Source organism: Rhinolophus hipposideros (assembly GCF_964194185.1).
Source record: "Rhinolophus hipposideros genome assembly, chromosome: 5".
In the NCBI taxonomy this organism is placed as follows: Eukaryota; Metazoa; Chordata; class Mammalia; order Chiroptera; family Rhinolophidae; genus Rhinolophus; species Rhinolophus hipposideros.
The window spans coordinates 36,260,223-36,275,181 of NC_138051.1; the positions used below are offsets into that span (position 1 = coordinate 36,260,223).

The 14,959-nt window shown below is 39.6% G+C and overlaps 1 long non-coding RNA gene across 1 annotated transcript in view; it reads right to left on the reverse strand.

The window, feature by feature from the left end:
• Window positions 1-4,256: 4,256 nt before the first annotated feature.
• LOC308497455 overlaps window positions 4,257-14,959 on the reverse strand; it is a 56,444-nt gene continuing 45,741 nt past the window's right edge. The window contains exons 2-3 of the long non-coding RNA XR_013993330.1: window positions 8,309-8,436; window positions 4,257-7,499 (exon numbers count right to left, since the gene is read on the reverse strand). This is a non-coding gene — a long non-coding RNA (uncharacterized lncRNA). The remainder of the gene's footprint in view (window positions 7,500-8,308; window positions 8,437-14,959) is intronic.

The following is a 14,959-nucleotide window of genomic DNA, read 5'->3' on the forward strand; positions in this document are numbered from 1 at the left end:
AAAAGGATACATGCATCTCTATGTTTTTTGCAGTTTTATTTAAATAGCCAAGATATAGAAGAAACTAAGTGGCCATCAATAGACAGTTGGATAAAGAAGAAGTGGTACATATATACAACAGAATTTTATTCAGCCATAAAAAGAATAAAGTCTTGCCATTTGTGACTACATGGATGGACCTAGAAGATATTATGCTAAGTGAAATAAGGCAGACAGAGAAAGACAAATACTGAATGATCTCACATATGGAATCTAAAGAAACAAAATAAATGAATAAACAAAGCGGAAACAGATATATAGCTATGGAGAACACACTAGTGGTTGCCAAAGGGGAGGGGAGGGGAGGATGGAAATTAAAAACATAATTTTCCTACATAAAGTGACACATACACAAACACACACACACACACACACACACACAAATTAGAAAGAAAATAAAATGAATCGATTTATGTGAAGTGCCTAGCATAAGGCCTGCAAGTCCTAATCACTCAATAAATGTCAGCTCTTGTTATCATTATTACGGGTCTAAGCCCCATTTCATAGCTCCACCTGCAGCCTTACGGGTGTTGGTGCCTATTTCACTGAGGCTGGTGAGGAGGGAAGAGATTGGGGGGCATACAAAGCTGATTGAAACTCATCTAATTCCACAGTCTGATTTGAGCTGCTATTCTTAGCCACCTTCACAGCAAATCTTTTCCCCAGAACTACTGAGCAGCTTCAGAAAGTTCAGGCTAAAGTTAGAATCTGAATCTGTGTCTCTGGAAGTCCACCCACGCCTCATTTCTGGAATCTGTTCTTTGGGGCTGACACTGGCATTTCAAGGGTTATCTACTATTTTTACATTTTTATCGTCTCTTTGCTCTAACAAGTCAGAGATTGTCTCCGAGTTGCCAGGCTCCGTTCTCATAGGTTTTGCACTCAAACATGGCTCTGATCGACATCACCTCTACTGTTTATTCCTTTATTCCACAGACTACCTGTAAAGAGGGTTCATTTTCTTGCTTTTCTTGTTCCCTGTTTGCTTAGGAGAGAGCGGGCAGCTTCTCATCCATATTAAAAAGCTATGGCACTTTTCATTTCCCTGGCTCCTCTCCCCTACCATTTGCAGACCCCGCTAATAGAATCACACTCTAAATCTCGGCTCCTATAAAGAGAGCACAGAGTAACTCAAGCTGTCCTTAGTTCCCTCTTCCTTGGCTTTAAAAGGAAGTAGCTCTGGTCACAAGACAGACTTCCTTTTCCATGATATGGGAGAAAAATCTGCAGGATGTTGTTTGCCTTCAAGCCTGATATGGTTTCTTAAGTATGTGCAGATAGAATGTAGTTATTATTGTATTTCTTGGTGGACACCAATTGCTGTCCTTCACACAGGCTAGAACTAAAAGCCAGAGTGAGGGCAGCAGGGCTTTGGGGTGTGTCCTGTACGTGAATGTAGCAATTCAGCTTCTCTCTGTGATACCAAGGCTAGTATTCCCATCTGACTTACAGACAGTAATGACAGATAAGATTTAATGTTACTAAAGTACCTGACACTTTGCCTATAAATAATCCCATCTCAATGCCCGTTTGTATTCCCATTTTTACAGCAGATATCTGAAAGATCTCCTTTAAGGAAGTGACATGACTTGTCCTAGGTCACAGAGCTGCTCAGTGAAGAGTGGAGAAGCAAACCAGAACCTGAGAGCTTAGAGCCTCACTCCTTTCCATCACATATAGAATCTTTGCTTGGAAAGTCAGCTCAGATTGTTTCGGGTGAGGGGGTTGGGGTGGGGAAGGCAGTGTGGCTTTATTTATGACCCCTGTAGGGCTGCAGGGCCCTCCTGAGGTCACCTCGCCCATTTCCCTGCCTCCAGGGAGCATATCACTCAGCTGGTCCTTTAGGATGTCGTCACTCCCATTTGTAAATAGTTGGGAGTTGGATCATTCCACAGCTAAGTCTCACAAATCTGTTGGGGTTTCATGACCCTTGTACAGGAATTTTTAGCCTGAGGTTTCTATTTGTATCTGAAAAAAAATCTGTGCGCTGAAACGTGAAAATGTTATTTTCTCTTTAGCTTCCCACGAATCGGAAATGAATCCAGGGAAGTTGCTACTTGAAACTGAAGTGCACATATGGTGCTAGTCTCAGGACTACTGTGGATCCAAAGAGAGTTTTATTACCAGTCGCATTACAATTTGTATTTGCCTATTATATGAATTATAAAGTAAAAGGTGGCAATGACTTTGATTTTAAGGTGGTTTAGTCCTGGAGGGTTTTTTTTTGTTTGTTTGTTTGTTTTAAATGGCCTTCCTCCTCAAAGTGTGTCTCAGTGACCCAACAGCGTTAACATCATCTGGAAGCCCCAGAACTATGGAATCAGAATCTGTATCCCAAGCTTATCTGTGTGCAAAAAACTTTGGGAGACACTGTTTTGGGGGCACTTAAAGCTTGAGGGTGGCATACAGATGGCCTAGGACCTAGGGCAATTATTCACAATGCTGGCTGAACTTCAGAACATGGTAAAGACTGGGTCCCACTGCTCCAGATTCTGCATTAATCTTTCTGGTGTGTGGTCTGGGCATGGGTTCATTTGAAAGGTTTGTTGGGTGAGCCTAATATGCAGGCAGGTCTCAGCACCACTGCCCAAGAAAAAGAAGAGTCCTGGCTCTGGAACATCCACCATCATGAAAATGTGGATCGTGCAAGGAGAAGGGCTTTCTCTGCTGGGCTCTCTAACTAAGGCAGCATGGAGATAGACAAGGTTTAAGGAAGGATGATAGAATAAATACTGAAACACACAGACAAGCCCTGTGACGTGTAAATGATTTTTTGAGAAGGCAATGAAAAGAGAGCCATGGGGATTGTGTTCGGGCAGTCAGGGTTTGGAAAAATGCATCATTATTCTTTCAACTCCACGGAAGGCATGTTCATGGAGAAGACCCAAGGTTCTTCATCCAAGATTTTAGCATCTATCATTCAGGACATGTACCTGTTTTAGGATTGTTAGACTCAATGAATAAAAAATACAGGACACACTAAAATTTGAATCTGAGATGAACAAAGAATGATTATTTTGTATCATTTTCTAGTATGACATATTTAGGACTTACTTACATTAAAAGATTATTCACTGTCTTTCTCAAACTCAAACTTAACTTGGTGTCGTGTATTCTATCTGACAACTCTAGCTTGTTTAGAAGAGTGAATCTCAGTCAGTGCTTCAGGATATTGTGGTATATTTAAAAAGATGTCCTTGGTGACCTGTGAGGGCTGCATCTCTGTGTGTGTGTGTGGGGGGGGGTATTGAAGGGGTTGGGATGCTTGAGAGAGAGTGAGGAGGGAGACAACTGTTTCAATAATGATAAAAAGAATGAGAATAATTTTTTTCCAGTATGTCAGGGAAAATTTACCTATTAGTTACAAACTGAAAAAAGCTAAAGAAGACTTCATAATTTTTGCTGTAGAAATAGACATTTTTGTGTGTAAAATATAGAAGGGATACATGCTTATGAAATTTTCAAAGTGTTCAGATAGGTGTAAAATGGAAAGCAAAAGTATCATAACCCCTTGTTATCACCCCTTGAAGTTACCACTCTTAACTTTCACTTGTGTATACTTCCAGAAATTTCTTCGGCATGGATTAACATATGTATATATCTGAAATTTTTAAATTTCAAAATGAAAGCATCTTTTACATCCTCCTGAAAGTTGCTTTTATATTCACTTAACAGTATATCCTAATATCTTTTCTTTTCATATATGTGCATACAGATACACTTACTTCATTTAAAAAAATATTATAATTTATTCAATTATAGGAATATTTTCTATCATTTTTTAAGGGACACTTACAAGTACTTTCTCTGTGCAGAGTTTTGCGTAAGTGGTTGCTTCTCATCATTTAATAGTCAATTCATTGTCAAGACTTAGTCCATTTATCATCATCTCACAGGGACCCTCCTTGCTTCCCATAGCAAAAGTAGCTTTGCACCTACCCACACCCTCACTCCATCTCACAAATTACTGTATGCTGTTTTTCCAGTGGTGTTTATCGCTATCTGAAATAATCTTCTATGTTGGTTTAGTTACATCTGCCTTTCCCCACTATCATGTCAGCCTGAAGGCAGGGATGTTGTCTAGTTTATGGCTCTCTCCCCAGCACTGAGGATATCCCAAAACACACAGTAGGTGCACAAAGCATATCTGTTAATGGATGAATGATCAAATGATGGAATTGAGCATACTGTGGCATATATAAAGATAAACAAGGAATGACCGGAAAGCATATGATTTATTGAATGGGGGTAGCATATGGAAATAACTTTAATTCAAGACACTGTTTTAAGAGAGAGATACAATCAATTCTGTGGGAGCTTATGAAGGAGGCATATCATTTACAGGAAGCAGGGAGGAAAGGTATCATTGGGAACGTGAATTTGAAGTGACAGTTTAAGGATGAGAATGACTGGCAGGTAGGGACAGTGGGGATGGTCGTGCAAGGCAGATAACATCATCTAGACCAACTTTGGAGGTAGGTAACTGCCTGGCATGTTTGACAAGTGGCACTGTGGCCGCCATGGCAGGAAATCGGGATGCGTGTGTGAAAGGCATAGTGGATTGTGGAGGGACTTGATGCTGTATTGAGGAATTTAGATATTTTTACTCTAAGAAAGCATTGGCGAACTATGAAGGATTTTTTGAGGTGGGGGTGATGGGTAACATATATTCTAAGAAGATAATATTGTCAGCAATGGAACATATTTACCGGAGAAGAGAAAGACTGGGGTGAGGCTGGGGTGAAGAGATAATGACCAAGACTGGGGCCAGAACGATGTGAAGAAGTGGCCTTTTCAGATGGGGAGAATTAGCTGTGTTTGATGTCTTTCCTCAAGATTAGGAGTTGGCAAACTGTGGCCCGTGGGCCAAATTCAGCTCACCATCTCTTTTGGTAAGTGATTTTTATTTGGAGACAGCCATACCCATTCTTATACATATTGTCTGGGCTGATTAGGTGCTACATTGGTAGAGTTGGGTAGTTGTGACAGAGAACTTATGGCATGAAAAGCCTAAAATATTTACTATCTTGCTCCTTACAGAAAAGGACTGCTGATCCCTGGTCAAGACTGACAATATCTATACAGGCATACCTCGGAGATATTGTGGGTTTGATTCCAGACAACTGTAATAAGGTGAATAGCATGATAAAACATCACACAAATTTTCTGGTTTCCCAGTAAACAAGAGTTATGTTTACACTGTACTGTAGTCTAATAAGTGTGCAATTGTGTTATGTCTAAAAAAATGTACATAATTTAAAAATACTTTATTGCTAAAAAAAATGCTGACTGTCACCTGAGATTTCAGCAAGTTGTGATCTTTTTTTGGTCTTACCTCAGTGTTGATGGCTGCTGATTGATCAGGGTGGTGGTTGTTAAAGGTTGGAGTGGTTGTGACAATTTCTTAAAATAAGATGACAATGAAGTTTGCTGCATTGATTGACTCTTCCTTTCATGAACGAGTTCTGTATAGCACACAATGCACTGATAGCATTTTACTTACAGAAGAACCTCTTTCAATAATGGAGTCAGTTCTCTCCAACCCTGCATTGCTTTATCAACTAAGTTTATGTAATATTCTAAACCCTTTGTTGTCATTTCAACCATCTTTTTTTTTTTTAAAGATTTTATTGGGGAAGGGGTGCAGGACTTTGTTGGGGAACAGTGTATACTTCCAGGACTTTTTTTCCAAGTCAAGTTGTTGTCCTTTCAATCTTAGTTGTGTAGGGTGCTGTTCACCTTCAAGTTGTTGTCCTTTCAGTCTTAGTTGTGGAGGGCGCAGCTCAGCTCCAGTTGCCGTTGCTAGTTGCAGGGGACGCAGCCCACCATCCCATGTGGGAGTCGAACTGTCAACCTTGTGGTTGAGAGCCCACTGGCCCATGTGGGAATCGAACCGGCAGCCTTCGGACTTAGGAGCATGGAGCTCCAACCGCCTGAGCCACTGGGCCTGCCCCCATTTAAACTGTCTTCACAGCATCTTCACCAGGAGTAGTTTCTATCTCAAGAAACCATGTTTTTTCTTCATCCATACGAAGCAACTCCTCATCTGTTAAAGTATTATCATGAGATTGTAGCTATTCACTCACATCTTCAGGCTCTACTTCTAATTCTAGTTCTCTTGCTATTTCTACCAAATCTGCAGTTATTTCCTCCACTGATGTCCTGAACCTCTCAAAGTTATTCATGAGGGTTGGAGTCAACTTTTTTCAAACTCCTGTTAATGTTGATGTTTTGACCTCTTCCCGTGAACAGATATTCTTAATGGCATCTAGAATGTGAATCCTTTCAAGAAAGTTTTGAATTTACTTTGCTCAGATCCATCAGAGCAATCTTTATCTATGGCAGCGATAGCCTTACAAAATGTGTTTCTTAAATGATAAGATGTGCAAGTTGAAATTCCTCCTTTATCCATGGGCGGCAGAATGGATGTTGTGTTAACAGGCATGAAAACAACGTTAAACTCCCTGTACATCTTCGTCAGAGCTCTTGAGCGACCAAGGGCATTGTCAATGAGAAGTCATATTCAAAAGGAATCTTTTTTTTCTGAGCAGTATGTCTCAACAGTGGGCTTAAAATATCCAGCAAACCATTTTGTAATCAGACGTACTCTCATCCAGGCTTTGTTGTTCCATTTATAGAACATAGGCAGAGTAAATTGAGCATAATTCTTAAGGGACCTAGAATTTTTGGAATGGAAAATGAGCATTGGCTTCAACTTAAAGCCATCAGCTGCATTAGGCCCCTAATAAGAGAGTCAGCCTTCAAGTTTTGAAGCCAGGTGTTAATTTCTCATCTTCAGCTATGAAAGTCCTAGATGACATCTTCTTCCAATATAAGGCTGTTTCATCCCCATTGAAAATATGTTGTTTAATTTGAACCCCTTAATTAATTATCTTAGCTGGAACCTCTGGATAACTTCCTGCAGCTTCTCCATCAGCACTTGCTGCTTCACCTTGTGCTTTTATGTTATGGAGATGACTTCTTTCCTTAAACCTCCTGAACCAACCTCTGTTAGCTTCCAGCTTTTCTTCTTCAGCTTCCTTACCTCTCTCAGCCTTCACAGAGCTGAATAAAGTTAGGACCTTGCTTTGTACGAGGTCCTGGCTTAAGGGAATGTTGTGGCTGGTTTGATCTTCTGTCCAGACCACTCATATTTTCTCCAAATCAGCAATAAGGCTGTTCTGTTTTCTTACTACTTGTGCACTCACTGGAGTAGCATCTTCTAATCCCCTCAAGAAATTTTCCTTTGTATTCACAAGTTGGCTAAATGCTTGGCACAAGGGGCCTAGTTTTGGGCCTATCTCAGCTTTTGACATGCCTTCCTCATGAAGCTTAATCATTTCTAGTTTTTGATTTAAAGTGAGACATGCAACTTTTCCTTTCACTTGAACACGTAGAAGCCATTGTAGGTTTATTAATTGGCCTGATTTCAATGTTTCTGTGTCTCGGAATAGGGAGGCCTGAGGAGAAGGAGAGAGATGCAGAAAGGTGGGTGGAGCAGTCAGAACACAAACAACATTTATCGATTAAATTCATCATCTTAAATGGGTGTGGTGCATGGCACCCCCATTTATAGTTACAATAGCAACATCAAAGGTTACTGATCACAGATAACCATAACAAATATAATAATAATGAAAAAGTTTGAAATATTGCGAAAATTACCAAAATGTGACACAAAAACATGAGCAAATGCTGTTAGAAAAATGGTGCCAGTAGACTAGCTCGACAGAGTTGCCACAAACCTTCGAAGTGTGAAAAACGCAGTATCTTTGAAGCACGCGAAAGCAAAGCACAATAAAATGAGGTATACTTGTATATCCTAGATACAGGTCTTAGACGGTCAGATGACTGCCAACTAAGTCTGTCCCTGTCCTCTGGGAACCATGGGCCACAATTTTCCCATCAACTAGCTGCTGCTCTTTGCCTTGAGCTCAATTCCAGTGACGTTAGGAGACATAAGAGCCAGATGTCATGAGACGCAGCCCGGAAAGGCCACTGGTGGAGGAGACTGTCATCTCTGTCCAATGACCAAACAGTTCAACTTCCTCCAGAATCATCCTTTGCCTTTGCAGAGCCCACCAGACTGCCCCTTTCGGGATATTGCCTCCTTGACTTCGGAGCTACTTGAACCCTGTCCCTAATTGGATTTCCTCCAAGGATAATTCAAATTTTTAAAATTTTCCTTAGCAAAAAAGAGAGCAGCAGTGACATGACAGCCTTTCAGAATGCCGAGGGCCTTTACCCACACATGCACATGGAAACGTACCTCAAACAGCCTTAGAATGGGAAACCTCACGTTCGTGGCAGATGGCCTTTTACCAGCATTCCTGTTGCTAGGATACACATCATCTGATTGATGTGTTGAACAAACTCAAAAGGAGTCTGGAGGCTTTGCTAGAAATAAATGATAGAGATTTATTCAAGGGTCTTAGAGTTTGCAAACTATAAACATAGCTAGGCAAAAACCGAGAAGTATTCCAGAGGTTCTTATAGTAAAATGCACATTCTTAAGAATTATCAGACCTGCATTCTTAGCCCTAGAATTTGCCCAGGACGGTTATCAGTCAGATGACAAGCAATCAGGATGATGGATGCCAAGAGGTCTGGAAGATGGGTTTTAGGAGGTTTGGTCATGTCCGGTGGTCTGGATAATAGATATCAGGGGGAGGTATACATTCACTCTTTTCTCAGGTGGTTCAAAGATCCTGGTTGAAATCCGTTTGTTTCCTTAGCCTTAACAATATGGATTCATCAACTATATGGTGATGGAAAGAGAACTGACTCTGGGTGGTGAACATGTGATGCGATATAATGTACACCTGAAATCTATGTAACTTTACTAACAATTGTCACCCCAATACACTTTAATTAAAAAAAAGAAAGAATATGTCTTTGGGTTTTCTGTTTGGAATTGAGTCTGTGGTTGTGTGAAACAAATTGGGCTGACATTTCCACTAGCTGAAAATTCACTGCACCATCAATTCCTCCATTAGTAATAGTGATGCAGAGTTTCCATTTTGGCAAATGGGCCTGCAGTTCCTCACTTCAAGGTACTGGGTAAATGGGAGTTTCCTTGCTGACTTTTCACAGCTTGTTTTTTCCTTTGATCTACCCACTTGAAAATAATTTCTTTCTTATAAAAAGCTCCTACGTATTTCTAGAGTCAAGAGTTTTTCTATAGGTTGTTTACAGGGATGTCATCAGCCAAACTGCAGTGTCAGGCTGCTCAGAGGAAAGCTAATTTCCTCTTGAAAATTGCAATTCTGAAAGCTGCAGATATTTTATCTTCATCAGCAATAGGAACCAAAGTACATGCATCTTCTTGCCGAGTGACATACCAGCAAGCTAAATAAAAATAATCCTACTCTTGCAACTGAAAATAGATCATAATGGTGTGAAATGACCCCACTTATGGCACACACAAAATTAACTTACAAGAAGAGCCGTTATCCTTCAATAATAGACCTGGGTGACTGTCAGACCGAAGAAGCAACTATATGTATTAAGACTCTTTGAATAGAGAAAACAAGCAGTAGTTTCAAGTAAGTTCCAAATTGAAAGTGACAAAGGCAGATACTTCAACTTCGAGGCAATGATTTGCAAATGAATTATTTCACACACAAGCAACTCCAGGCTTCAGGGCTTACAGCCGAGGGCAGTGATTCTCAACTGGGATGTTTTTGCCCACCCCCATCCCCACCAGGAAATATTTGGTAATGTTTGGAGACATTTTTGGTTGTCATGACTGGAAATGGGAATGCGACTATCTATCAAAGAAGCCAGGGACGCTGCTAACCATTCTCCATTTGCATAGAACAGTCCCCCCACAACAAAGAATTATCCAGCCTAGGTGGCCAGATAATGTTACACGTGGATTTGTAGCAAAGTGTCTGTTATTGCAGGGCTTTATCATTGGCTAGTAGTAAATAGTGAGACCTGTGAAACCCATGCTCAGTGGCTTTCTCTTGGAGGAAGGGGTGGGACTTCTGGAGTCCTTAGAGGGATGGAAGGGAAGCCTACACTGAGCTGGAATGGGGCCGGGCTTTGCATACCTAGGTTTGTGGAATGAGTAGTTTGGTTTGGGGCAAACTAAAGAAGAGTTTGATAGAATGTAAGCAATCTTGTAAATGAAGATAGGGGAAAAACTGTCACCTTGGTGGCAGGTGGAGAGTTTCTTACTACCTAGTGCACAGATGGCTTCCTGTGCTCTGACCTCTGTGCTCTTGCTTACAATGTGATGCTCTGTGAAACAGCCCCTCCTCTCTGGAGGGGAGAAGGAGTTTCACTACTCCTGGTGGTCCTGATCACCTCTTCTTTTGAGTCTCTCTTCCATATGAACCTACAGGAAAGTGGTAACATGCTGTTTTCTGGGAAACCCCAGAAAACAGGTCTCAGCGAGAGAAGAGTATTTGGGAGATGAGATAGTGACAGAATTCTTTTTCCTAATTACACAACCTTGCTAAAACCATTCCAGTTAAAATCAGGAAATAGATGGGATTGCCTGTCATCAATATTATTGTTTAATATTGGCTTTGAGATTCCAGTGAATGTAATGATATTTTTAAAAATGAAATAATTTGTGTAAAGTTTGGGAATAAATAAATAAAATAATCTTTTGCTCCATCTGCAATCATAGATTTGGAAATCAAAATGTCTACTAAAAATACTAGAATTAATGAAAGAATTATGTAGGTGGCTATCTATAAGATAAATGCATATAGATCATTAGCTTTCTGCCATATTACCGTAAGCACCTAAAATGAACATAGAGTAAACAGTCTATTCTCAGTAGCAATAGCAATTATAAAAGCTTTATAAAGACATACTTTGTTCTTGGATAGGAAAGCTTAGTATTATAAACAAATTTTCCTAAGACGAAGGTGAAAATTTAGTCAAATTTTAATGATAATCAATAGATTTCCCCCTTGGAATTTGATAAAAATAATCTTAAACATTACATAGAAGAATAAATGTCCAAGAATAGCTAGAAAAATGTGAATAAAAAGGAGGGGCTTTTCTTGAGTTGGATTTGCTTTATCAGATATCAGAACAACTTGTAATCATGTAAATACGATGTTGTCAAAGGAATAGAAAAATAGACCAGTGTAACAGCGTAAAGATACTAGAAAACAACGGAAGCATATGTGAGGATTTTACATACTTCAAAGGTGATTCAATGAGGAAGTGATGGATTTTTCAATAAGTGGTGCTGCCACAACTGTTTCTTCATCTGAATAAAGGTAGAATTAGACTCTATCTTACACGATGTCCAAAACTCAAATTTAAGATGAAGTAAAGATGTAAATGCAAAAAAAAGAAAATACAATACAATCTAGAAAACTTCATGAATAATCTAGTATAGAGGACACTTTCTTATCTACGACAGAAAAACCAGAGGCTATATAAGAATATACAAATATACATATATATGTGTATATATGCTAAAAGAGACCATAAATAATGTGAAGAAACAAATAATATGGAAAAATATATCTCTGATATAGAAGACAGTGTAAGACTTTGTCTGAAGAGCTTTCATAAGTTAATAAAAGACAAACTATCCAATGAAAATAAGGCAAAGGATGTTGGAAAAAACAATTCACTAAGGAAAAATGAAAATGGTAACAAATACCTGAAGAAGTGCTCATTCTTATTAGTAGTTAAGGAAATGCACCTAAGTAACAATAAGCTATCTCTTTAGTCCCATCAGACTGGAAAAAATTTCTAACAGCCAAAATATATATGCCCTCTGAGCCAGCAATCCCTTTCCTGGGCATATCTCCCACAGAAATAATACACCAAAATGTGGCGCTCTACCTGTAGGTCTTATTGCAGCCTTGTTTGTAGTGCTTAAAAATATCTGGAGACAAGTAAGTGCTGCTAAGAGGGGAATGGATAAAAATATTATGGGCTCATCTCATTACTACATATTGTGCAACTTTCAAAAAAAGAATTTAGAATGTTAAAATGTTACACCATTTTACTTGGGGGAATTTCTATGACATATTGACATATTGTTGATTGAGAAATGCATGATGATGAAAATCTTGTATAATATGATTTCCATTATTGTTAAATAAGCAATGACCGATCTTTAGTATATGTAGAGTGTGCATGTGAACATGGAGAAAAAGATACAGAAAGTTACCTTTTAGGTTTTTAGCACCACTGGGGTAGGCGGTGTGGAGGAGGAGGCCGCTAGCAAAAAAGAAAAAAAAAAGAGAAGACTGCAATACACACCCTCCCATATCTATGACATGATTCAATTTATAATTTAAAAAGTTAATATTATATTTATTTATGTATATATTTATTCATATTGTGTATATTTATTTTTATATTTGTGTATCCATATATGCCCAAGTTAGCTGGCTGGGAGAAAAAGAAATTAACATAAATAACGGTTTTCAAAAATATGCTAATGCGACCTTGAATTTATATAGCAGTCTTCTCTCAGAGAATTCTTAATGCTTTCATGTATACCATTCATTTCATCCTTATGACTTCCTAGGAGATGTGACCTTTAAATGTCAAAGCCCACAGGGCTCTCTGCCTGGTTCCAGTGATGGACATCTGCAGGAAAATGCCTAGATCAGCCCCTTTCTGTCTTGAGTTTATTCAGGGAGTTGAACATGCGGCTGGGTTCTTCCTGCCTGCAAGGGCTTTGGGTTTCTCTAGGCTCCTTTGTAATGTGCCTTCTCCTTCAGACGCAACTCACCCTGTTAGATGAAAGGGAGAGCGTCAAGGCTTTTCCTGGCTGCAGGTTTGTTCTGGAACCCTAATCAAGTCTTTAGTGAAAAGAGAACAGTCAGTCAAGAAATAGCCTAATTAGTGACTTTCAGGGACTGACAGGAAGATTATTAAGTGAGAGAACTAGTTTTAGTCAGTAATGGATACAATAAAAGCAATGGGGCTTTACCTTGCAGAGGCTGCACAGAGTGGAATGAAAAAGATGTCCTTGGAATGCAAGAGTGAAGGATGAAATCCTGATTTTACCACCTTCTTGGAAAATAATTTAACTTTTCTGAGCTTGTAAACCAAACCCTCTCAAAATAGCTCTGATGTACCAGATTATTGCAAGGATTGAATGAGAGGATGACTATGACAGCCTCTAAGATTGCCTGGCACATCAAGGGCACTTAACCAGCAGATGGTAGGAAACCAATGTTTTGAAAGCCTGACAGCATATGGCTCTGTGTTCTCTCCATTTCTCCTGTCCTCCCTCTCGTGCCGAGGAACAAATTCTTCCAAAATGTATTGCGTTGCTATTATATCGAATAGCAACTGCAACTCTCATAATGTAGTGAGGGAGATTGAGAAGAATACACATACTCTATGGTGGATTGAGGGCTTTTAATTGAAGTATATACAAAGTACTGTGGGGGACATAAGACAGTCATGTCCTGGCTTAACAGAAAGTAATATTTGAGAGTTCCTCTGGTTGATTGGGGGATAGAGAATAACTGGTAATGGGTATGTGCCAGTGTAAAGAAAACTAACGGACAGGAAGACACATACGTAAAATAAAAGCCGAAACATGAAAATCCATTGATGTTCATGGCTACTATTTTTGGTATAAAAATTAATATAATTTGACAAAGAATTCTGTGCAACTGCTATGGCTGGGTTAGCTGTTATAGGTTAGAGCCTCTAATACTGAACTGTGGAAACAGTCTGACAGGTTGTAGGGGTAACTAATTAAGGTATTTTAAATCAAAATATGATGTATAACTTTCAAGATGGCCCCAGTGATCCCTGCCTCCTGATTTTCAAACCCTGGTATATAGTTCCCTCCCACGATGTAGAGGGATTGGTTTGTATGACCAATAGAATATGGAAGATGTGACGGTGTGTCACTTCTGAGACAGTTATAAAATTCCGATGCTCTGTCTTGGGCTCTCTCTTTCTCCTTCTTGGATCACTCACACTGGGGGAAGCTGGCTGCCAAGTTGTGGGGACACTCAGGAAACCTTTGGAGAAGCCCACGTGGAGAAGAACATGTCTGCCAGTCACCACGGGACTGAGCTTGGAAGCACATCCTTCAGCCATCAAGCCTCAGATAACTGCAGCTCTGACTGACAGCGTAATTGAAACCTCATGACAGACACTGAGCCAGTACCACCTAGGTAAGCTGCTGTTGGATTCCTGACCCATAGAAGCTGTGAGATAATAAATACTTGCAGTTTTAAGGATAATTTATTATACAGCAGTAAATATTTGTTCCTGATTCTTTACCTTTCTTTGCATCAATGCCTTTTGCTAGACGTTATTGCAGTTTCTTCCACTAGATATGGAATATATTATCCTACCCCATTGATGTTGAACTTGGCCATGTAACTTGCTTTGGCCAATGAAATGTCAGCAAGTATGACCGTATGTACATTCTTAGCTATGTAGGCCTTAAGATGTATTGTGTGTTCCTGCTCACCTTTCTGGGAACTTTTATTCTCCTCTGTGAAGAACTGGTAGCTGCTGCCCTCATAAGTGACATCCTTGCAGCCTGGGTCCCATAAGGAGTGTACATTAACAGAGTAATTACTCCAGCCAATTTACAGACCTGGTAGCCTGAGGATAAATTATTGTTGTTTCAAGCCACTGAGTGTAGGGTGTTACACAGAATTAAAGTGACAAGAAATGATTGATGTTATCCTCTTAGACACATCAGGAGAATAGGAGACATGAAGATTGAAAATGGTTGATGATATTGGAAATCTGGGTTATGACTATGTTTCAATACCAAGTTACAGTGTTCAAACTTCATTCTGCACAGCACCCATGACAATTCATTGTAGAAAAAATACTTTGGTGACAGTGCAGAGAATGGATTAGAGGGCAAGACTAGAGGCCACAGTCCATGTAGGAGAATGCAAGAGTCCATATGAGATGTGTATAACAGGAGCCTGAATTAGGGCATGGG